The following is a 26007-nucleotide window of genomic DNA, read 5'->3' as shown; positions in this document are numbered from 1 at the left end:
CCACGGAGCGGCTGGGCCTGTGAGCCATGGCCACTGAGCCTGCGCGTCTGGAGCCTGTGCTCTGCAATGGGAGAGGCCACAACAGTGAGAGGCCCACATACCGCAAAAAAAAAAAAAAAAAAAAAAATAGAGCTACCATATGATCCAGCAGTCCCACTCCTGGGCATGTATCTGGAAAAGATGAAAACTCTAATTTGAAAAGATACAAGTACCCCAGTGTTCATAGGAGCACTATTTACAGTAGCCAAGACATGGAAACAACCTAAGTGTCTGTGAACAGACAATTGGTTTAAGAAGATGTGGTATGTATAAACAATGGACTGTTAGTCAGCCATAAAAAAGAATGAAATAATGCCATTTACAGCAACATGGATGGACCTAGAGAATATCTTACTAAGTGAAGTAAGTCAGAGAAAGGCAAACATCATACGATATCACTTATATGTGGAATATTAAAAAATGATGCAAATGAACTTATTTACAGAACAGAAGTAGACTCACAGACATAGAAAACAAATTTATGTTTATCAAAGGGGAAAGGGAGGTGGGGGGGATAAATTAGGAACATGGGATTAACAGAGATGAACTATTATATGTAAAACAGATAAGCAACGAGGATTTAATGTATAGTACACGGAACTATATTCAATATATTGTAATAACCTATAATGGGAAATAATCTGAAAAAATATAGATAACTGAATCACTTTGCTGTACACCTGAAATTAATACAGTATTGTAAATCAACTATATTTCAATTAAGAAAGAGATTGTCACCTAAATGTAAGAGCGAAAACCATAAAACCCTTAGAAGAAAACGTAGGAGTAAATCTTTGAGTCAGGCAGTGGTTTCTTAGATAAAGGAGAAGCAACAAAAGAAAAAAATAAACAAATTGGACTTCATCAAATTGAAAACTTTTGTGTTTCAAAGGACACCATTGAGAAAATGAAAAAGCTCATGGAATGGGAGACCATACTTGCAAATCATAAATCTAATAAGGAAATTACATCCAGAATATATAAAGAGCTCTGACAACTCAACAGTAAAAGGAAAAATAACCCAATTAAAAAATAGGCAAAGAGGGCTTCCCTGGTGGCGCAGTGGTTAGGGGTCCTCCTACCAGTGCAGGGGACATGGGTTCGAGCCCTGATCCAAGAAGATCCCACATGCCGCAGAGCAACTAAGCCCGTGAACCACAACTACTGAGCCTGCGCTCTAGAGCCCGCGAGCCACAACTACTGAAGCCCGTGCACCTAGAGCCCGTGTTCTGCAACAAGAGAAGCCACCACAATGAGAAGCCCGCACACTGCATCGAAGAGTAGCCCCCGCTCGCCGCAACTAGAGCAAGCCCACGCACAGCAACGAAGACCCAACACAGCCAAAAATAAATAAATAAGTATTTTAAAAAATAGGCGAATCTGAAGAGATATTTCTCCAAAGAAGTTATACTGAGCACCTGAAAAAGTTTAACATCATTAGTTATTGGAGAAATGCAAATCAAAACCACAATGAGATACCTACCACTTCATACTCACTAGGATGGCTATAATATATATTTTTTAAATGACAATAACAAATGTTGGAGAATTTATGGAGAAACTGGAACCCTCATCCATTGCTGGTAGGTTTGTAAATGGTGTAGCCACTTTGGAAAACAGTTAGGTGTTTCCTTAAAATGTTAAAATAGAGTTACCATGTGATCCAGCAATTCTACTCTTAGGTAAATTAGCAAGAGAAATACATATGTCCACGCAAAAGCTTGTACACAAATGTTCATTGCACCATTATTCATAATAGCCCAAAATTGGAAGCAACCCAAATTTTCATCAACTAGTGAATGGATAAACAAAATACAGTATATCCATGCAATGGAATATTACTCAGCCAGAAAAAGGAATGAAGTATTGGTACATGCTATAACATAGATGCATCTTGTAAGCATTATGCCAAGTGAATAAGACACAAGAGACTATGTGTGTGATGATTCCATTTATATGAAATGTTCACAATAGGCAAATCTATAGAGATATAAAGTAGCTTAGTAGTTGTCTGGGGCTGGGGGGTACGGGAGTAAGGAGTGACTGCTCACTGGTACAGGGTTTCTTTTTTGGGTGATGAAAATGTTCTAAAACTGGATCGTAGTGATGGTTGTACAACTTTGTGAATATATTAGAAATCACTGAACTGAAAAAAAATGGAAAAGAAATAGAGGACCCAGACATAAAATGCTATTCATTCCTTTTACATAGCTAATAAAGTACACAGTACTCAAAGATAACCAAAAAAAAAAAATGTGTCTGAAGTAGTTTAGACTAAAGCATTTACACATGACCTGGAATGATGCCTTGAGTTTGCTTTACAATGCCCCAGACATCCTTCCATGCAGAATAAACTTGGGTGGGAGTTGGATGAAATAAAATGGACAAAATATGGATAATTGTTGAGGCTGTAGGATGGGCACATGGAGTTCATTATACTGCTCTATTTTTGTGAATGTGAAAAAAATTTTTCCCATAATAAAAGTTTAAAAAAAAGTCTAAGGGCTTCCCTGGTGGTGCAGTGGTTGAGAATCCACCTGCCAATGCAGGGGACAAGGGTTCAAACCCTGGTCTGGGAAGATCCCACATGCCACAGAGCAGCTGGGCCCATGCACCACAACTACTGAGCCCACGCTCTAGAGCCCGTGCTCCACAGCAGGGGAAGCCACTGCAGTGAGAAGCCTGCGCACCGCAACAAAGAGTAGCCCCCGCTCGCCGCAGCTAGAGAAAGCCCGTGCGCAGCAACAAAGACCCAACGCAGCCAAAAAAAAAAAAAGAAAAAAAAAAAGTCTAAGACATCTGCAATTCGGTAGTTACATACAAAATATGTCTGTGTTTGTTTGGGGAGCTCCATGTGGAGAGCTGTGACTGTGGACTCCGTGGGGTCCCAGGCATGTGTACCCACGTGGATGAGGAGGGATGAGGGTTTTACCTGGAGGAGAGGCCAGAGCACTTTGGGGATGTGTTAGTTTCCTAGGGCTGCTGTACAAAGTTCCACAAACCGGTGGGCTTAAAACCACAGAAATTTATTCCCTCATAATTCTGAAAGCTTAGAAGTTTCAAATCAAGGTGTCACCGGAGCCAGGCTCTCTCTGAGGCTCTAGGGGAGGATCCTTCCTTGCCTTCTCTAGCTGGCAATCCTTGGGGTCCCTGGCTTACAGATGCACCCCTCCAATCTCTGCCTCTGCTGTCACGTGGCCCTTTCCCTGCCTCTCATCATGTGATCCTCCATCTGTGTGTCTGTCTCCAAGTCTGTTTTCCCTATTCCCAAGGACACCCCCCTAACTGAATGTGACCGCATTTTAACTTGGCCTCTGCAAAGACCCTATTTCCAAATAAGGCCATGTTCACAGGGAGTAGGGGTTAGGAACCCAACATGTCTTTTTTTTTTTTTAAGGTTTTTTTTTTTTTTTTTGCGGTACGCGGGCCTCTCACTGCTGTGGCCTCTCCCGTTGCAGAGCACAGGCTCTGCACGCGCAGGCTTAGCGGCCATGGCTCACGGGCCCAGCCGCTCCGCGGCATGTGGGATCTTCCCGGACCGGGGCACGAACCCGCGTCCCCTGCATCGGCAGGCGGACTCTCAACGACTGTGCCACCAGGGAAGCCCCCAACATGTCTTTTGGGGGGTCAGAGGGACACAGTTCAACCCATGCAAGGGCACAAGGCAGAATAAGCAGAAGGAGGAAGCCAGGTTCTCGTCAGTGCATGTCTCTACAGCTGGGGCATCAGCTGCCCCACAGGCAGGCCACAGTGGACACAGTGTTGGCAATGACTAGACTTGAGCAAAATGCATCCCTCCCCGGCCAGCTTTATCTTTCCCAAACCGAGACAAGCCTTTTCCGGGACCCATTTCCCACTCGGCAGCCTTGACTGATGAGTGACACATCGAGACTCTTCCAGTCCATCCTTTCACCAGAATGTTCTTGGGGATAATTCTAAGCAGTATGCACTTGAGATATAGCTCAGAAAAGGTCCGTTTCCTCTCTGACACAGACACACACAGCACTTTTAGAGTTTATCTTTTGAGTCGGCTGCTGAAGTTATTTTAGACTCTACAGTTAAATTGACCCAGAAATCATTCCTCCTTTGAAATTTCCTCTGAAATGTTATTCACTCCGACTCTAACTGAGGATTGCATTGTGCTGTTCCTTGCTCTGTAATCTTACTCTGGCCTTTGACCAAAAGCAGTAAAATCAGACCTCCATCTTAAATGGTTCTTAAAACATATATAATATATTCTAGTAACTCAGATATCTGATAATTGCCGTGAAGTTCCAGATACTTGCTCGCTTTAAGAGTTTCGTGGAGGCAGGGCAAGCTCCTCCGTGCTCATGAACTGTGTGGGCCACGGACTGTTGGTGACTTTGCAGAGGACGTTGGAGGGAATAGAGGTAAGACGAGAAGGGGCTGGGCTTTGGGCTCCTTCACGTCCTCCGTAGCCATCTTTAACCTGGATTTTGGATCCAATTGATACGAATGATTTTCAACCCTTTTTTTTTTGCGGTACGCGGGCCTCTCACTGTTGTGACCTCTCCCGTTGCGGAGCACAGGCTCCGGACGCGCAGGCTCAGTGGCCATGCCTCACGGGCCCAGCCACTCCGCGGCATGTGGGATCTTCCCGGACCGGGCACGAACCCGTGTCCCCTGCATCGGCAGGCGGACTCCCAACCACTGCGCCACCAGGGAAGCCCAACCCATTTGTTTTCATCTCATTGCTCTTGGGGGAGTGGGAAAAGCCTAAGCAAGAAGGAGCTGATGCTGTTTGGAGGAGAGGGAGGGAGGAGGCTGCCTGACCCAGGTGCAGGGAGACAACAGCCAGGGCGAACTTGGCCGCTGGTCTGGAGCTTAGATGCGAACCACTGTGGGCTCCTGGGCAGAGATGAAGAGACTGGTGAGCACGAGATGAAACATTGATCCCTGGTGCCCCGGCCCCTGTGTACAAGCAGAGGTTAAGCCAATAGCAGCATCCATACGAGGCCGATAGTGATATTTTAAGGGCATCCACGTATTGCCTGTGTCCTCAGAGCGAGGCACTGTGCTCACAGCTTTACATGCACTGGGAACCTGCCAGCCACACTGACTTTCTGTACTGTGTATGAGACTAATTCATTCTTTTACCTTGGGTGGGCTCTTCCATCTAGTTTTTTAACCGATTTACAGAAGGTTCTCAGTTTTACAGTAAAGCTCGTTTCTCCCTTCTCCTATGGTGCAGTTAATATACTGTATACAATTTGTAGAAAGTCTGTTTACAGAAGGCTCTGTAAGAAGATCCCTTTTCTTGAAAGCACAGAAACATGAATAACAGAAAGGCTCAGAGTCCATTGATGGTTCACTTATCACAAGCAATATTGAATGCGATAGAATTAATTGTACCACTAGAAGGGCCTGGGACTGAGGTCCTAGGAGCTTTTTATAACTGGATTGAAAGGATCCATAGACTCACCCCTGACATCCAGTCAGAAGCTCACCTAACCCACAGTAGAACCGGGGGAATATTTTTTTAACTATCCTTTAAAAAAGATCTTCCGAGGCGAGCTCATTATTTCCTTTGTTAGTTTGGATCAGAGTCTAATAGCCCCAACAAGTCAAAGTTGCTTTGCACTCTTGCTATGATTTGAGTCTATTCCTTTTATGTCATGTTCTCAGTGGAGGTGGAAAAGACACTGTCACCTCGATGTATGTATACCTGTTAAATTCCTGAAAACTGCTGTTAACTCTCACATTAAAATGATTGCTACCTTCTTTTCTAGTGTGTGTTTCTGACCTCTTGGTTATTTATTGTTTTCTATTGGAATTTTCGGTTTCTGTATATTTCTTTTAACAAGAAGCACCTCAGTGTGTTCACATTGTAATTTCTTTGACTTGTTTTGCATCTCCCTCTTCTCAGAAGACGCAGGGAAGAGCGTGTTCTATAAATTGCTGAAAACTCTGTGCAGACAGAGTGAAGGAAAGGGGTGGTGATATCTTATAGGAGACCAGAAATTCCCAGCCTCCGTCAGGCCAAGCAACAGCCCAATGAGGGCTTCTTGCTTATTTCAGATCCGTGCTCTTAGCCCAGTTGACAGGGTTTAGTAAACCTAAGGTACCTTGAGTTACCTGGAGTACTGAGTGAACATTTGCTTGTTACTCTGTGGGCTTTATCCCAAGCTCTTGCCCATACCCTTAAGAATTTAGCAGGTTCTAGATGAGTGGCCCTGGAAGAGTATGATCTGCTGCTTTAGCCTGAATAACACCTCATGTCCCGCAGTGCAGTTTAAAAGCATGAGAACGTAGGACCAACCTCATACACTTCGTGCCAGCTCTAAGGGACCTCCTGTACCACTGGGACGATCATTCCCCTGGGGCAGGTGTCCCACGTGTCTCCCACATCACTAGGGATCATCTGGAGGGCTTACAAACAACATTTAATGGAATGTTAATAGCCATGAATCTATTTTAATGTGTATTAGAAAAAAACATGACAAGCACATAAACCCCAAGATGTGAACTTTCTTCTCAAAAGTAATCAGAGTTGAAAAGTGAGCCAAGTTTTAAAACTATTAAACAGGTAAGCACAGGAGGCAGCATGTGACTGGAGAGGGCTATGAAGGTGGGATCAGCCAGCTTCGGGTGTGGAGCCCCCGTGGAGGGAATGCAAAGACCCTGGGCCCTCATGCTGCCCGCCACACCACACATCTCCCCTTCTCTCTTTGCTTTTCCTCTTTTTCATTCTCTCTTCAAGTTTCTCCTCTTCTGGGCTTTTTCTTACTCCCCCTTCTTCCTCAGAGCATCCCGGGTGGTCCTCTGCGTTTTAAGAGGGAGAAGGAAGAAAGCTCCCATTTATTGATCATTATTTGCTGGAAGGTCACAAACATAGTACTAGTGCGGTGTTGGGTGATTCCTCGGGAGTGCTTCTCAAATTTTAAAATGCCCATGATTATGGATCATCTGGAGAGCTGGTTAAAATGCCGATTCTGGTCCAGTAGGTCTGGGGTAGGGCCAAGAATTTCGCATTTCTAACGAGCCCCCATGTGAGCCTGATGCTACTGGTCCAGGGCCCACACTTGGAGCAGCAGTGGCTCTACTTCTTTACATAACTGTGAGCAGGAAAGGATATTTGTAGGAAGAGGATGAGCTCTGAAATCACCTCTTTTGTCTGCAGTGAAAGCAATATAACGATTAAGAACACTGTTTAGGGCTTCCCTGGTGGCGCAGTGGTTGGGAGTCCGCCTGCCAATGCAGGGGACACGGGTTCATGCCCCGGTCCGGGAAGAACACACATGCCGCGGAGCGGCTGGGCCCATGAGCCATGGCCGCTGAGCCTGCGCGTCTGGAGCCCGTGCTCCGCAACGGGAGAGGCCATGACAGTGAGAGGCCCGCGTACCGCAAAAAAAAAAAAAAAAAACACTGTTTACAAGTCTGCATGTCTTGCTCCATGTAAGGAATACAGGACGGTCCCTTATACTGACCGAGCCAGTTTGTAATGAAAACTTTGGGCTTAAATTGTTGCTAGGGCACTGCTAGGGGAACCAGCCACACAGAGGGAACGTGTAACCTAATCTTATTATGTGTGAAATAAGGAGCTCTGGCCTTGGAGAGAAAGGAAGTGTTCTGTTTCACCCTCTTGCTCAGGTGACAGGCCAGCTCCGGCCTGGGCAGGCAAACCAAGGTGCCCTTTTCCATGCGGGGCTGCTGCAGAGCCCTTTCTCTGGGTACAGAAAATGGGGTTGTTGAACTTATCAGAGAGTATCTTGGTATGTCACATCTATTTGGTTATGAGAGCCAGACGCACCAGTGGGTTCCGAGGGTTACAGTAGATAACAGCGTTTAGGAAACAAGCCAGCTACATACAATAGGACCCAGATTGAGGTCATATTAAAAAAGGGACTCAAATCGGGCCCAGGCTATTTTAAAGGAACGGACCCTTGATGTTATCTCACCTGTAGAGATCAGAGAGAGATGCTATTGCGTGGCCCTGCAATTTTACAGTATCCTTTCTGTTAAGGCAGAAAAATCTACAGAAGCTAAAAGGCAAGGCCATCTTTTCTTTTTGAGATTCAGCTGGAGCCAGACACTAAGCAAAAATCAAGCCCTTCTATTGACACAAGGAGCCACATGGTTGCAGAATATTAAGTGCTAAAATGGTTCTTGGGGACCACATGATGGTGTTTAATTTGGTGTGGGGCTAGTTGATGTATTCCAGACTCTCTTCCACCAAAAACACACCCATTCACAATCTTCCATGTCATTTCCAGGGATTAGTGGATTCCCTAGCAAATCCACGGATTTCGATTAAACACCTCTGACGTAGGACACTTCCTTCTTTTTGCAGATGAGAAAACAGACGCCCAGACAGAAGGTGACTGACTGTTGGTCTCATAGCAATGCTTGGGGTGAACTAATTAGAAAAGAGGATTTAAGAACCACAAATGTCCCCAGGGAAACCAGGGGTGAGTATCTGCATATAATTTATTTCTGAAGTCCCCGAAGCACGAAAGTTGGCCAAAAGTTTTTTGAAAGAGTTAGAACTTTGAGCTGGGAGAATACCAGTATTAGCCAAATCACATTTGAAGAAAAGTAGAAATATCTGGGCCAGAAACGTATGGGACCTAGGTTTTATGATGCGTTCAAAAGACCTAAGTGAGAAGCCCCACTGCTACTTGGTAACTGTGTGCTAAGCTGTAGTTTGGGGTGTTTTTTAGGGCAGGTAATAAATTTCTTTCAAAGTTTGAAGTCACATACCAGTGTGAATCTTCCACATTCCCCCAAACTACTCAGGCAAGATATCTCGTTGAAACAGAGGTCTCAGTTTGGCAACACACTTTGGGGTTCAGCCCCTAACACAATCCCTGGCAGAGTCTGGATGCTCAGTAAATATTTATTTGAATAAAGGGGTTTTATTTCACATTATGACAGTTTTCTGGAGATGAGAGATGCAGGAGCCTGGAGAGCCACCAGTATACAATGTGTAAGTACACAGTGGAGAGCTGGGGCTCCTAGTGAAGGATTTAGAATCTCGCCAACATAATGTTGAACAAAAGAAGCCAGACACAAAAGAATACATACAAGATGATTCCACTTATTTGGAGAACACATATGGACCATATTAACCTATGCTATTAGTAACTGGAGTTCTGGTTACCTTTGGTGAGCAGGGGTTTGGTTATGGAGGGTATGTGGGAAAGAGGGCTTCTGGGGTGCTGGCAATGTTGTTTCTTGACCTGGGTGCTGGGTACACCGGTGGATTCACTTGTGATAGATAGTTCATCAAATGATGCTCCTATGACTTAGCATTTCTTTTCTTCCAGTTTTGTTGAGATATAATTGACATATAGCAAGTAGAAGTTTGTGTACAGCATAGTGATTTGACTGACACACATCATGAAATGATTTCACAATAAGTTTAGTGAACACCCGTCATCTCATATGGATACAAAATTAAAGAAATAGAAAAAAATTTTTTCCATGTGATGAGAACTCTTAGGATTTACACTCTTAGCAACTTTCCAATATAACATACAGCAGTGTTAATTATATTTATCATGTTATACATTTCATCCCTAATTTTTATTTATCTTAAAACTGAAATTTTATATCTTTTGACTGCCTTTATCCAATCCCCCCTCCCCCCATCCCCTGCCACTGGTAACCACAAATCTGATCTCTTTTTCTATGAGTTGGTTTGGTTGTTTTTGAAGTACAGTTGACCTACAACACTATGTTAGTTCCTGTTACACAACATAGTGATTCAATATTTCTATACGTTTCAAAATGATCACCATGATAAGTCTAGTTACCATCAATCACCATACAAATATATTACAAAGTTTTTGACTGTATTCCCCACCCTGTACCTTTCATACCCACGACTCATTTATTTTGCACCTGGAAGTTTGTACCTCTTAATCTCTCTCACCTATTTTTTTTTTACTTTTTATTTCATATTGGAGTATAGTTGATTTACAATGTTGTGTTAGTTTCAGGTGTACAGCAAAGTGATTCAATTATACATGTACATATATCTATTCTTTTTCAGATTCTTTTCCCAGACTTAGCACTCTTTTATGTGTGTTGTACTTCAATAAAAATGTTCACTTAAAAACACACACACACAATGAAGGATCTAGGCCAGTGCTTCTCAAACTTGAATGTGCATACAAGTCACCTGCATATTTTATTAAGATGCAAACTTTTGACTCTTTTGGTCTTGTGTAGGGCATGAGAGTTTGCATCACTAGGGGCTGGTATCTTCAGGATCTTTTCTTAGAGAGATCCAGAGGTCTGAGGAAAGTTTCCTGGGCCTCTCCTTACCTGCGATGAAGCAGGTGGGGTGCAGGGATGTTAACCTAGTAGGTTATTAACAGACAGAGCGTGGTTTCCAAGACCAGCCCATACTTGGGTGGGCTGTGAAATTCGCCTGCTCTCAGCACCTTTGCGGAGGATTTTCTGAGTGCTGGGTGGTGATCAGAGCCTAGAGTTGTGCCACTTGAGTGAAGTGACCAGCCGATGTCCAGCCCCTGCAGCCCACATTAGGGACCCTGGCCTGTCTGGCCCATAGAAGCCCCTGGCTTACCCCAAAGAGCACTCTAAGGGTGTTGGGAGCCTGGCTCCCTCTGTCCACGTGCACGGGCGAAAAGGGATTGTCAGCCATGACCGCTGTGTAAGTGAATTGGACTTCCCAGCTCCTCTGTAAAACTGTGCAGGATATAGATGCCCAACTTATATCAAGAAAAACCATGATTTTGAGTGGAAAAAAAGCAAGTCACACGCAATATGATTCCTTTCATAGAAGCAGTAAAGCCAGGCAAAACTAATCAATGCCTTGTTCAGGGATAGAGATGTAGCTAGTAAAATATAAAGAAAAGATAGGAAACGATTACTAAGTACTAAGGAGGTGGTATTCTCTGGAAACAGGAGAGGAAGAGGGGGCCACCCAGGGCCTTCCAAAGTGTTAGGAATATTCTGTATTTTCTACTAGTGGTGGGTTCATGGCTGTGTATTTTATTACTACTCTTTAAACTGTACAGTATATGCACATTATATATCCTCTTTTACTTGTATGCAATGTTCACAATCTAAAAATGAAAAGACAGTGTGGTATCCTTTTTTTTTTTTTTTTTTTTTTTGCGGTACGCGGGCCTCTCACTGTTGTGGCCTCTCCTGTTGCGGAGTACGGGCTCCGGACGCACAGGCTCAGCGGCCGTGGCTCACGGGCCCAGCCGCTCTGCAACATGTGGGATCTTCCTGAACCGGGGCACGAACCCGTGTCCCCTGCATCGGCAGGTGGACTCTCAACCACTGCGCCACCAGGGAAGCCCCAGTGTGGTATCTTAAGATGACATTTGACATTGGTGTTTCTTTGTGTTTGACTCTTTTTAGGATATTCTGTTATTTTAAAATTTTTGACATAACAGAGTAAGCTGGCAACTATGATTTTTTTGGAAGGACACTTTATTTTGAGATTCTGCTGCTCTTACATTTTGGATGTTAAACTGCCCTTTCCTTTGCTGGCATTTTAATGAAATATTGGTGATAGTAACAGTGATTTGAAAACAAAAACTCCCTTATAAGTTAAATAACAAATTGAAAACTGTAAATTACCTGCAGCCCTTTCCCTTTTTTAAAAAGTTAACTTGATCTGTAACATTAAAAAGACTGGGAACTGCAGGTTTAGAGAGCTTTTCTTTGGGAAAGGAAGACATTGCCCTCCAGCTCTAAGGAGTTTGAAAATAAAAGACAGAAAGAAAGAAAGGGAGGGAGGAAGGGACAGATGGACGGAGGGGAGAAAGGAAGAAAGAAAGGAAGAAAGGAAGAAAAAGAAAAGGGGGCTCGGGTAGAGGGATAATGCCTGCAGAAGATGAAAAAGATGGGTAGAATCTACTCAAGTTTTTTCAAAGAGCTTTTCACATTCTCAAAACTTGTGTGTTAGTCTGGCAATCTTTCTCATGGTCTTAAAAGAAGAAAATGGAGTGGGTTAAACAGAACTGCTATATGTTATATTTAGTAGGAAACCAGCAAGTGGAACTGTGTTGCAACTTTATTTTCCCCAAACGGAAGTTGTGTGTATGTACACTGCCACCAAGTAGCAGTGTTCACAGAATCCAAGAGGTAGAAGGGAATTTAGAGGTCATGTAATAACTATTATAATAACTGCATTTATTGACCTTTTAGCTATGTGCCCTGTGTGAATGTTTTACTGACACCAGCTCATTTAATCTTCTTATCAACCTTAAGGGTAAGTGCTTATCCCATCTTATTTTATTTTAGATAATGACTTATAATTTTATATAAATATATACATATTTGGGGGGGTAGTTTTAGATTTACAGAAAATTTGCGAAGATAGTATAGAGGGTTCTCATATACTCTTCATCCAGCTTCCCCTAACGTTAATGTCTTATATAGCCATGGTGGATTTGTCAAAACTAAGAGGTTAACATTGATATACTACTGTTAACTCAAATGTAGATTTTATTAGGATTTCACCAGTTTTTCCACTAATGTCTTTTTCCTGTTCTAGAACCCAATGAAGACAGAGCATAATATTTCGTTGTCCTGTCTCTTTAGTCCCCTTTGATCTGTGACAGCTTCTTAGTTTTCCCTTAAGATGATATATTCAATTATAAAAACTTCAAGTCCAAAGGAAATAATCAACAGGGTGAAAACGAAACATACAGAAGGGGAGAGAATATTCGCAAACTATATATCTGATAAGGGATTAATATCCAGAATACATAAAGAACTCCTACAACTCACCACCAAAAAACCTGATTAACAAATGGGCAAAGGACTTGAATAGACATTCCTTCAAAGAAGACATGAAAATAGCCAACAAGCACATGAAAAGATGTTCAGCATCATTAATCATCAGGGGAATGCGAATCAAACCACAATGAGATATCACCTCATGACCATTAGGATGGCCACAATCAAATCGAACGAACCAAACAAACAAACCAAAAAACCCCCCAAGTGTTGGTGAGGATATGGAGAAATTGGAAACCTGGTGCACTCTTAGTAGGAATGTAAAATGGTATAGCCACCATGGAAAACAGTATAGAGTTGCCTCAAAAAATTGAGAATAGAATTATTATATGATCCAGAAATACCACTTTCGGGCATATATCCAAAATAATTGAAAACATGATCTCAAAGGGATGTTTGTACACCCAGGTGTTTTTCACCATAGCCAAGAGGTGGAAGCAACCTAAATGTCCATTGATGCATGAATGGGTAAAGAAAATGTGATTGGTACACACACGCACACTGGAATATTATTCAGCCTTAAAAAAGAAGGAAATCCTGCCATATACTCCTAGGTGGACGACGCTTAAGGACATTATGCTAAGTGAAGTAAGCCAGACACAAAAGGACAAATACCTTATGATTCCACTTACACGAGGCACACAAAGTAGTCCAACTCTTAGAAAGTAGAAGGGTGGTTTCCGGGCGGGGGGAAAGGGAGTTGTTTAATGGGTACAGAATTTCATTTTTGAGAGGTGAAAATGTTCTAGAGATTTACTGTACAGCAATGTGCATAAATACTACCGAACTGTACACTTAAAAGTTGTTAAAGTGATAAATTTTATGTCATGTGTTTTTACCATAATAAAACAAGAAGTTCAAGCCTTACAGACAAGTACAAAGGAAAAAACAACAAACCAACCAGATAGAACAGGAGCTAACCTTTCTGAGCAGACCCTGTTCACGGTTCATATGCATTCACAGCCCTCCTACCTTCTTTCTTGCCAAGACCCAGTTTTGTTTATGAATTTTCTCTCCAAGTGGTATTTGCTCAGGGAAGATGCCCTGCTTTGGAGACAGTTTTACTTACTCTTAAAAAGTGTAACATTTTGTTGTTGACATTGCATTTTCTGCCCCTGGATGTTGTTCTTGGAATGTGTCCCTTATCATATAAGCCACTTTTAGTTGGATATTGTGTTCCTTGCAGGCGAAAACACCCTCACTGATAACCTTGCCACGCGTAGTAGACAGATGCAGCGCTACAATCCCACTGTGGAGAGATCTGGAGGACAGTGATGGAGGAAAATCTTCCCAGTGGGCAGAACATGAACAGTTCATCTGGTTGTTTGTTTTGCCTGGAAGGAGCAATGGCTAGAGGTATGGGTTTACATCAATTCATGGGCTGTGGCTACTGGTTTGGCTGGACGGTCAGGGACTTGGAAGAACCATGATTGGAAAATTGATGACAAGGAGGTCTGGAGAACAGGTAGGCAAACAGGTTTCTCTGAATGGAAATGAAAGGGTGGGCTCAGCAGAGGAGGATTTTAATAATCAGGTGGACAGAATGTCATTCTGTGGATGTCAGTCAGCCTCCTTCCCCAGCCACTCCAGCCACTGCCCAATGTCAGGGATAAAGTTTATGCATGGGTCGTCAACATGGACTTCCACTCACCAAGGCTGATCTGGCTGTAGCCACAGCCAAGTGCCCAGTCTGCCAGCACCAGAGACCAACACAGAGGCCCTGATATGGCACTGTTCTCCAGGGTGATCAGATAGTTACCTGGTGACAGATTGGTTACATTGGGCCACTTCCACCAAGGAAGGAGCAGAGTTTCGTTCTTACTAGAATGCTTACTCTGGCTATAGATATGCCTTTCCTGCCCACAATGCTTCGCCAAAACTACCATCTGTGGACTTACAGAGGGCCTTATCCACCATTAAGTTATTCCACACAGCAACAGCTCTGACTAGAAATTCATTTCACTGCAAATGAAGTGAGACAGTTGGCTCCTACTTATGGAATTCATTGGTCTGATTATATCCCCCATTATCTGGAAGGAGCTGGCTTGATAGAATTGTGGAAAGGCCACTTCACAATGTGGGAGAGGAGGAGGTCTGGGAAGCAGAAGATCCCAGGGGCGCCTCTTAGAACTACTATGTCCTGTGATTAAAGTTCGTGGAAAATTACAGAGCAATTCAGGTAGGATTACTTTTTTTATTTTTATTTTTATTTTTCTGTACGCAGGCACTGTTGTGGTCTCTCCCGTTGCGGAGCACAGGCTCCAGACGCGCAGGCTCAGCGGCCATGGCTCACGGGCCCTGCATCGGCAGGTGGACTCTCAACCACTGCGCCACCAGGGAAGCCCCAGGTAGGATTATTGATGTCACAGTACCTTCAGTAATGAAGGTTTGGGTCACCTTGTCAGGCAAGAACCAGCTAAGATTCTTGCTGAAGACAAAGGGGATATGGAATTGGTAGAGGAGAAGGAAGTTTTAAATACCAGCTACATCATGTGACAAGTTACACAAATGAGGACTGTAGTAGTTATAAGTATTTCTTCTTACTTTAGTGTGAATGTATTTGAATATCTAATTTTTTTGTTTGTTTGACATTATTTATTTATTTGTTTGTTTGTTTGTTTGTTTTTTAAATTTTTGGCCTCGCTACACAGCTTGTGGGATCTTAGTTCCCCAATGAGGGATCGAACCCATGCCCTCAGCAATGAAAGTGAGGAGTCCTACCCACTGGACCACCAGGGAATTCCCTATTCCCCTTTCTTAAGGGAGAAAAAGATGGTAAATCCAGGATGAACAAAACTATTAAGAAGTATAACCTTAAAGGTAACTCCTCTCCAAAAATAGAAATCATAACAAGCAGAACTGCATTGCTTTAACTTAGACTGTGTAATTTTTTTATTTCCTTTTTTCCCTCTTATTCCCTTACCATCTAAGTGAAATGTGCTAATAAGGCAACTTTATATTTAAGTATTCAAGTTACAGGATCTCAAAGAGAGAATGAGCTAGAAGAGGAATGAACATCACCCAAAGATGAGTAAAGAGACTATTTGCTTTGTACTGTCCTTTGGAAAGAGGGCTAATGTGTTTTGGTTGTATAAAAGATCATTGTATCACGTTACGTGAATGCATGATTTTGCTATTGTGTTTATTTGGAGGTAAATGTGATTCAAAGAAGTATGTATGGATGTGAAGTTGACAAGGGGTGGACTGTGGTGGTTTGTATTGTGTCAAATAGGCTCAATTGGAACTACATTTCCCAGAATCCCTGTACCTGTAGAGCTGGCCCAAAGAGAAATTTACATGAGGTTTGAAAGGCAGGAATGAAGCATGAGACATTACTCTCTGAAGGTCACCGTAGTCAGGTAGATGCAATGACAGACACAGAGAAGTGCTGGTCGGTTCTGTCTTGTCCTTGCCTCTTCCACCCCTCTTTCAGCTCTTCTACCCAACTGCTGATCCTGTTGGCCTCAGGTCCACCACTAGTCACTGGGCAGCAAACTCAGAGAAGCAGCAGCCACTCAGAGCCATGGCTTGCCGCATTGATGTCCCCATGAACTTTCCCTTTGCACTTCCCTTTTGGTGGTTGGATGTGCTTGGGTTTCAGATTGACTGATAGGTGATGTATCTATGATCTTCCAGCTTCCCTCCTGGACCTTCACTTCCCCAAATGTAAGGTCTCATTCCACTGTAAATTCCTTACATATTAACCCAGCAGTTGGCAAACTACATACGGCTCATGGGTCAAATCCAGCCTGCCACCTGTTTTTGTAAAAGTTTAATCGGAACACAGACACACCTGTTCATTTACATATTATCTATGGCTGCTCAATGACCAGGTTGTGTAGGTGTGACAGAAACTACGTGGCTCCTGAAGCCTAGAATATTTATTATCGGGCACAGGAAAACATTTGCACCCTTCCTCCACTCATGCCAGGTGTGCTTCTCTGATTGGAACCTGACTGATACACATGGCCAACCCAGACATCACTAGGGCAGAGAAGAACTCTAAAGTTCAACTGAGAAGAACTCTAAAGTTACAGGGAAAGAGCATGGATGCAGGGAGAGCTGAAGAATTAGGAAGCTAATGCACTCTACCATATATACTGGTTTAAATTGAAAGTCTATTTAATTTTTTTTGAATTTAAAGAAGAAAGTGAAACAGAAGAAATTGCTCAACTTAAGATAAATGTTTCTTCACTGCAAGAGATGTTAATTCCTAAAATAATCTTCTAAGCCTAAAAAAAATTATGAATTATGATAATCATTAGAGGTTGAATTCACTAGTTTTTGAAATCACATTTCAGTTTTAAATAGAATTGATTTACTCCAAACTAGAAGAGATCAAGTGATTAATACTGTTTCGTTGCCTTCCTTTTCCCCTCTCCTCACTCCCAGTTTTTGCTTATACTGCTTTTCCCTTTAGTCCTGTTTCTCTCTTTAAGTGGATTCAGTGCCTGTCATCTATTCCACTATGTGATGTCCCTATTCTAGAATTCTTTATTTTGACTCATCTCTTGGATAGATTTTATCATCAATACTTTTTTTTTTAAGAAGTAACTATAGTTTCTGAATTATTTCATGTTTGAGAGTGTCTGCCTGTTGCTTCTATGATGGTTTGATTGAATGTGACATTCTTAGGTCACACTTTTTCCTCTCAGTTCTTTCCAGATCAACTCTGTGTCCTTTGGCATTGAATGTTGCTGTAAGGGGAGTCTGAGACCAGCTTGATTTTTTCCCTCCTTTAAAAGTGATCTGTTTTTAATTTTTCCTTCTACCAGAACGTTTGAACAATTTTTTTCTTTTTTTTTGACTGTGCTGCTCGGCTTGTGGGATCTTAGTTCTCCAACCAGCGATTGAACCCTGGCCCTGGGCAGTAAGACTGTGGAGTCCTAACCACTGGACCACCAGGGAATTCCCTGAACAATTTTTTTCCTTTAAATCTTGACATCAGAATCTTAAACAGGTATGTCAATGTTGGTTATACTAAAACAAAATTTCCTGACATATACATGATCTTTTCAATATTCATACTTAAGTTTTCATTCAAGTCAGAGAAATGTATATTTATAAATTTATAATAAATCTATATTATATCTCTGAATAATTTTAAGTTCCTTTTGTTGAGATCTGTACACAAGGGACATCAATTGTGCTTAAGTTAGAACATCTTTGATTTCTATATCTATCACATTCTTTCTAATTGCTTCAATCTCTGTGTCTTTTCCCTCGACTTCTTTTATCTTAAGTCTCTCCTCCATGCTGTTAATTTGATTTTCAGCCATGATTATTTTTTTCTTTTCTAATTTATTTATTATATCTATAATCATAGTATTTTCAATTTATTTCCTTAGCTCTGCAACCTCCCTTTTCATCTCATTCTGTTACTGTACTGCCTCATTTTTCAGTTTTTGTTTTATTAACTTAAAACCATATTACATTATTCTAAACTGCAAAATACTTGCAGAGAATCTGTCTCTCTTATTTGGGTTCTAGCCTCCAGGACTGTGAGACAATACATTTCTGTTGTCTAAGCCTCCCAGTTTGTGGTGCTTTGCTGTGGCAGCCCTAGCAAACCAATACACTGGGCCACCTTACTTAACATTCTGGCCAGACCCCAGGACTCTCTCTCCCTCTTCTCTGCTTTATTTTTCTTCCTTGCAACTTATCCTCTTCTAATATATGGTATACTTTCCTTATTTATATCGTTGCCTGCTCCCCCACTAGAATGAGGGCAGGAATTTTTGCTTTGGTTCGCTGATTTATTTCTAGGGCCTAGCACATAATAGAAGCTCAATAAATGGCTGTTGAGTGAATAAATACAACCACATCTGATGCCCTAACCTATGCTCAGGATGACCCAGTGTTAAGCCTCTTGAGAACTAATAGAATCACATTGATTATTGCTTTGTGATTTGGGGTAAAATGTCTTTGGATTCATTCATCTACTTAGAGAATATTTATTGAGCTCCTACTACATGCCAGGCACTACTCTCAAGTATTAAGAGTACAGTAGTAAACAAAAACAAGAGGGAGAAAAAGACAATAAACAAATAGCTTATATACTATCAGGCAGTGATAGGTGCTGTGAAAACTAGTTAAGCAGGGTAAATCCTCAAGATGACTACTGCTATGGAAAAAAACCACCCTGAAACTCTGTGGCCTAAAACAACAATTTTGTATTCTCTCTAATGGTTCTTTGGTGGACTGGGCCCATCAGGGTGTGTCTTGCTGGGGGTCTCACAAGTGGTGCAGCCAGATGCCGGCCGGGCCTCGAGTCATCCGAAGGACCGGCTGGGTCGGACATCGAGGTGCCTCACTCGTTTGGCTGCCGTGCATGTTGACCTCTGGCTAGGAGCTCGGCAGGCTGCTGACTGGCACATCTGCCTGTGGCCTCCCCACAAGCTTCTCAGCCTGGCAGCTGGGCTCTGGAAGGAGTGCTCCAAGAGTAAGTGTTCCACGAAGCAGGAAGCAGAGGCTGCTGGAGCGGTGAAGTGCCTGGGAGTGGGTCAGTGTCACTTCTGTCGTATTCTGTTGGTTAGAGCAGTGACAGGGACCCCAGATTCAAGGGGCCAGAGAAAGAACACGTGGCGTAGGAGAGATTGCTGCGGCACCTTTGGAAAACACAATCCGTACGGCAAGGGGATAGTAAAGGATGGGCGAGCAGGGAAGGGAGGTGCTCTTTGTGGGGACGGCCTCCCCGATCAGCCTCCTTGGAGCACAGGCCTGCGGGGAGTGAGGATATCTGGGGAAGAGTGTTATAGGCTGAGGGTGGCAAGTACAAAGGCCCTGAGGCCAGGCCTTTGGCATGGTGCTTGGCATGGTGAGGAACAGCTGAGGTGCGATGGGAAAGGAGCTGTGAGACCAGCACTTACAAGACTCAAGCAATGTCTTATCTGTAGGCCCCAATAGTTCACAGAAACCTGAAGGCTTTTAAAACTTTGGGGGCTTTGCTGCAGCCCTTGGTGATGACTCCACCCATGCCTGCCCTCTGTTGCTTGCCTTTCCCATCCTGAACCCACTGGTGCTCTCGCCAGCAGGTTGTCCCTTTTCTCCTTGATCTCCATCAACCCATGAGACCTTGTCATTAAGTCACCCTCTTTGGCCCAGAAGCCAGGTGCCAACCAGGTTGCCTGTGTTGCTATGTTTGCTGCTATGAGACAGGTTCGGGGCCGCAGAGCAAATTCTACATGTCTGTGTCATAGCCCTGCTGTCACAGTTTTTATACTTCTCAGGTCGGCCCATTGGGGCCCCAGCCCAGAAACAGGGAAATGGCTCAGAGCCAAAGGGGCCCAGGTGCCCTTTGCTGGGACTGTAACCTGCCCTGTTCCCTGCCTAGCTCTAGCCCAGCCCCTTCTGGGGTTGGAACTCTTTGCCCACAACCCAACCCATTGTCTGGCTGAACCCTTCTCTACACCATCGGATTATCTGGAACCATGACTGACCCCAGCCGGGCTCTGGACTCTTCTGGCTTCCCCACTGAGGGGCTGTCTGTCTGATTTGCCACCTGAAGACGAGCGGCTGGGAGAGAGGTGGCAGGGTGGATAAGGGTGCCAATTCGGGAGTCTGCCTGATTGGGTTTAGATCTGGCTCTGCCTCGCATTGACAGGGTTACCTTGGGCAAGTAGTTCAACCTCCCCGTCCTTTTGATCCTTCAATAGAGGGCCTTTACTACATCTTTAAAATATTAGAAATAGGGGGCTTGCCTGGTGGCGCAATGGTTGAGAGTCCGCCTGCCGATGCAGGGGACGCGGGTTTGTTCCCCGGTCCGGGAAGATCCCACATGCCGCGGAGTGGCTGGGCCCGTGAGCCATGGCCGCTGAACCTGTGCATCCAGAGTCTGTACTCCGGAACGGGAGAGGCCAAAACAGTGAGAGGCCCGCGTACCGCAAAAAAAAAAAACCACCAAAAGTATTAGAAATAGGTCTCAAGAATGATCCGCCATCTAGTTATTTTCCATAGCCAGACAACTCGTAGATCTCCATCAGCCTGCTGAACTGTTCCTTTTTCAGAGACTTGTTCATATACCATCCAGAAGTGTCCGGGTTTCCTTCTAACCGTTGTGGCTTGCAGGATCAAAGTAACAACCTGAATTTGATACAAGTTCAATGTCTTTTCCTTTAAGAACTAACTCCTTTTTCTGGGCTTGAGACACTGAACAAGCAACGCCTGGTTCAAATACTTTCAAACGCTGCTGATATATTTCTCATACAAGAAATTCCAGATTTCAACCAGAGACCTGTCCTCTTGAATGACAGCGGTGATGGGGAAGCACACAGATCTCATCTTGGAACGGAAGCCGGGGTAACACCCTCCATTACATTCTGTACGTGACAACTGACAGTGCAAACCACAGCCAGTTCCTTCCTATTTCCCCACCATTTGTCCACCCAGAGCCTCTTCTTTTTCCTTCCAAGGAGACTGAGTTTGACCCTGGTGTGATTCAAATCCCTCTGCAGCCTCCTATGGGGCCCTTCGTGACACCTGTGCATCCCTTCTGAGTGATGTCTACATTTTCTGGACCGCCGACTGCCTGATTGCTTTCGTTCTCGCAGCAGATGCAGCAAAGAGAGACCCCGTCCCTGTGCTCTTGTTTCTACGTCAGTAAAGTCGGCTGCAGTACTGACCTCATAAGTTCACTGGGAGAATTCATTGAGTTCGTGCACACATATCAATATTAAGGGCTTGGAAGGATGCCCGGCACATTGTTGGTGCTAAGTGTTGGCTCTAATTATTTTACTATATTAGAGTCTGTGACTTCTTGGATGAAGCTCTAGACCTTTCCGTGCTGCTCCCCAGAGCCAGGCCCTGTAGCTGGACCCCGTCTCGAGGCCCCACATGCACTGGGCCTCTCAAGTTACGTTCCCCTCCCACTAGCCTGATAACCCATCATGCCCCCAATCTGGCCTACTCAGAGCACCAAGGAGGCAGGGTGTAGAGTCCCTCTTGTGATAGAATTCAGCCAGAATCCATTTGAATTTCCAGAGGCTAAACCACAGGACCCAAAGTGGACACTGGAGCCCTTGGAGACAAAGCAGAAGCTTTTGGTGACGGGCAAACTTCAGGAACTGCCACACAAGACGGAGCTTTGGTTGATTAGCTGGGGGTGCTGGACGGGAAGGGGGCAACACGGTTGGAGGAGATGCTGAGACCTGGCTTCCGGCTCAAGCCTTTACTTAGATTGCATCTCCTGGCATGCGGTGTCTGGGGGTGCTCTTGGATAAGTAGGGGAGACAAAGTCCCTCACGCCCCAGTGGTGACGAGCAGACTCTGGAGCTTTGTCCCCATTTGGGGAACACTGATCTGCTGAGTCAGCCTGATCACAAAAGGGTAAAGAATCAAGGAACTTTTTTTTTTTTTTGGCTGTGTTGAGTCTTCGTTGCTGCGTGCGGGCTTTCTCTAGTTGCATCGAGCGGGGGCTACCCTTTGTTGCGGTGCGCGGGCTTCTCTGGCTTCTCTTGTTGCGGATCACGGGCCCTAGGCACACAGGCTTCAGTAGTTGTGGCACGTGGGCTTCAGTAGTTGTGTCTCGTGGGCTCTAGAGCGCAGGCTCAGTAGTTGTGGCGCACGGGCTTAATTGCTCCGCGGCATGTGGGATCTTCCCAGACCAGGGATTGAACCCGTGTCCCCTGCATTGGCAGGCGGATTCTTATCCACTGCGCCACCAGGGAAGTCCAATCAAGGAACTTTTGAAGGTTAGAAACAGGCCCTGGTTTCTGTGTTACTTTTTTCTTTTCTTTTTAAATTATTTTTTGTTGTGGTGAAAAAAAACAAACCAAACACATAACGTAAAATCTATCGTCTTAACCAGTTTTAAGTCTGCAGCCCAGCAGTGTCGAATATACACACATTGTTGTGCAGCCAGTCTTCAGAGCTTTTTGCAAAACTAAAAGTCTATACTTGTCAAACTCCGCTTCCCGCCGCCCCGCCTCCCCCCGCCCCTGGTGAGCACCATTCTGCCTTCTGTTTCTCTGAACTGGACGACCCTAGGTACCTCATGTAAGGGGATCACACAGGACTGGTTTCTGTGCTGCTTTTGAAAACCTGGATTTTGGAAACCTTTATGACAGCCGTCAACACACACGCCATCCTCCCACCTCTTCTTCTCAGTCTCCCCCTTAAGGTCTCCCCCTGTGCTCAGCCCACAGATACTGCTGTTCTCCCCACTCAGTCCTTGGCCAGTGCGTGGCCCCTCACACTTTTTCTGGGTGGGCTTCCCCAGCCTTGGCTCCAACCAGCCTCAAACAGCTGAAAGCTGCTCCCCCGTCTGGAGTCTTTATCCTCCCTGGGCCTCTGCCCGACCTTCAGGTCTCAGCATTTTGACGAAACGTCAGGGAGACGCTTGCATAGGTGGTCCAGGAACCATATTTTAAGCACTACTGCTGCGTCATAACGACCGATTTCCTTGTCTGTCTCCCCAACTACTGTCAGCTCAACTACTGTCAGCTCTGTCCCTCCTGACAGCCCACCTTGCAGACATCAGATTGAGTGAATGAAGGAAGAAATCCTAAAACACAGCTCAGTAGAAAAGTGAGACCAAGAGAAAGCTCTCAAGGTGGAGACAGTACATTGAACACATGCATCTTCTCCCCGATGAAACTCCACTCAAACTACAGCAGAGGGATTTAAGCGATAATATACAAACCCAGGAGGAGGGTGAAGTGGCAGAGCTGAAAGGCGGAGTCACGGGGCCGGTGGGAAAGCGAGAAGCCATGGAATCCCTAGAGTGTACAGGAGCAACAGCCCCGGTCCCTCTGGAAGTGGGAGTGAAGGCAAGGGAGGGATCATGGGAGCCATCCTAGGGGCCCCCCACCATCCCGTGTGAGCTTACCAGCACTCAGGATGCAGCCCACTTACCCAACCATCTTCCTGCCAGGGGCCCAGTCTCTTGTCCACACAAGTGCCCTAATTCTGGTGAGTACTGAGTTTTCCAAACTACCCACTGTCCCCCAGCGGGGCTCTGAACACTTTCTGAGCTGAAGACTCTTTTTGGAGCATCTCATCATGGGAGCCTTCATCCAGAAATGGCAGTACTGCCCTTACCTTATTCAGCTAGACTTGTGCTTAAAACTCAGCGTTTCAAAACTCAACAATTTTTGTGTTAGGTATACAAATTTAGGTGGTGAACTATTTTAAAGTTTAAAAAAAAAAAGATTAATGCAAAAATCAGCCAAGTGGTTACCTCTTTGGGGAAGGAATATGATGGAGGAGGAGCACAACAAGGGCTCTGTAGGACATTGAATTGTGTCCCCCCAAAATATGTTCAAGTCCTCACCCCCATTGCCTGTGAATGTGACTTTATTTGGAAAGAGCATCTTTGCAGACTTAATCAAGTTAAGATGGGTCATACTGACTGGATTAGAGTGGGTCCTAATCCAATGACTGGTGTCTTTATAAGAGAAAGGAGAGGGAAGAAGGCCGGTGACCATGGAAGCAGAGATTGGAGTGATGCAGCTACAAGCCAAGGAACGCCAAGCCTTGCTGGGAGCCACCAGAAGCTAGGAAAAGGCAAAGACTTTCCTCAGGAGCCTTCAGACACCTTGATTGCAGACTTCTAGCCCCCAGAACTGTGAGAGAATAAACTTCCCTTGTTTTAAGCCACTCAGTTTGTGATCATTTGTTACAGCAGCCATGGGAAACTAACACAAGCCCCAAAGCTTTACTAATGTTATATTTCTTAACCTGGGTTATGAGTACTAGGGGATTGGCTTTAGTATTGTTTTTAAACTATACATATGTGATTTCACATTAACAAAATTAAAAATAAATAACAGCAGAAAAGGGACATCCAGCGAGGGTCTGGGCCTTGAAGATGTGTTCAGATCGGGCACATTTGGCTATGGGTTTGCTGTGCATGCCAAGATCGTGGCAGGTCTGTGGGATGCATGCTGGAGGGGGCTCTCAGGGGCTGAGCTTGAACATCGTAGATCATGGGATACAGCAGATGGCAGAGGGGTGGTGGAAGCTTCTTGTCTTACATGTGAACGTCTCATGTGATCACCGTCCCAGGAGGTGCCATGTCAACAGGAAGATGAGATGTCCTTCCTTCCCGGGTGCAGCAGGCTGTCCACCTTACGGGAGGGTCGCAGACTGGATAGCTGAAGTGGGAAGGGTCCCTTCGGAGGCTCTGTGGGGGTCTGCTGACCTGCAGCATCTGTCTGGGAGGCAGCCCGAGGTCTTCCTTCTTCGCCCTGATAGGGGACGCTTGGCACATAGCATCCCCCTCAGTGGGAGCCCTGTCCACCGCAAAGTGGGCAAGGTCTGAGCAGCCCCACCATCTCCAAGATGCTTATTACAATCCGGGGCCACACTTGGCTTTCTGTTGATGGCCCTGTGGAACTTCCAAGAGAAAGACGTCATCAAGGGCCAGAGGAGCCCCTTCAAGAAACTGAAATAGAGGAGCCACTGGGGGAGAAGCAGCCTCCACCCACCCCCGGTGTCATGGGACTTCCTCCGCAGGCCTCCTGCAAAACGCTGTTGCCTTCGTGAGCACTGCCCCCTGGAGCAACTTTCCTCTTCCCTTTGCTCAGCCAGAGGAATCAGGGCTGTGGGCTTTTTTGGTGATTTTCTTTTTCTCTGCTTGGTTCCCTGCCCTGTAGTTAAGAGGAAATAACAGCCATCCCAGGAATTCTCAATAAATGTATATTATTTAGCTGAAAAAAAATTGTTAAAGGATGAGAAAGTGAATAGTGAACACCTTATAAACTGTCCTAAACAAATAGATGTTGGTTCTGAGTGTAAAAGCGCACTTTGAAAAGTGGGGAGAGATGGGAAAAAGTCACTTTATACCTCCCTTAAAACTGTGTTAAGTTCTGTTTAATGGCTATTCTGGGAAAGGGATATAATTCCTTTAAAAGCTGGACTGCCCTGCAGCTGAAGCCAAGTTGTAAAACTGTTTGGGACGTAGTAGGAAGGTTAGTAAAGAGACCAATCCTAAGGTCATTTCTAACGATTGACGGGAGGGGTGTTTGGAATGGTTTAAATGCTGGCTGTCAAGAAAACCAGTGATTGGAAAAACAACATCACGGGGCTTTTTATATGGCTTACTGGTATCATGAGGCAATGTGATTATTTTCCTGACTTTCTGTTATCACAGGAAAAGGAAGAAGCAAGGGAATCAGAGGAGGGATCAGATGCCTAATTACCAGTGCTTCTCTCAGATAAATTATAAACAGGCAGTTAAAATATTCTCCTGCTACATACAGCAAAGAAACAAAGCAGCCTTTAAAC

General features: G+C 44.5%; 1 long non-coding RNA gene and 1 pseudogene across 1 annotated transcript; one reads left to right on the top strand and one right to left on the bottom strand.

The window, feature by feature from the left end:
• The first annotated feature begins 8353 nt into the window (after positions 1-8353).
• Positions 8354-15115, top strand: LOC114901918. Its single transcript, XR_003795316.1, has 4 exons — positions 8354-8468; positions 12190-12253; positions 13970-14139; positions 15008-15115. It is a non-coding gene; the product is annotated as an uncharacterized LOC114901918 (long non-coding RNA).
• A 5547-nt stretch (positions 15116-20662) lies between these two features.
• LOC114901380 lies at positions 20663-24512 on the bottom strand (annotated as a pseudogene).
• Between the last annotated feature and the right edge of the window lie 1495 nt (positions 24513-26007).

Source organism: Monodon monoceros, unplaced genomic scaffold, assembly GCF_005190385.1.
Source record: "Monodon monoceros isolate NGI ecotype Baffin Bay Population unplaced genomic scaffold, NGI_Narwhal_1 Super_Scaffold_2, whole genome shotgun sequence".
In the NCBI taxonomy this organism is placed as follows: Eukaryota; Metazoa; Chordata; class Mammalia; order Artiodactyla; family Monodontidae; genus Monodon; species Monodon monoceros.
This window is presented reverse-complemented; position numbering and strand designations above follow the sequence as displayed.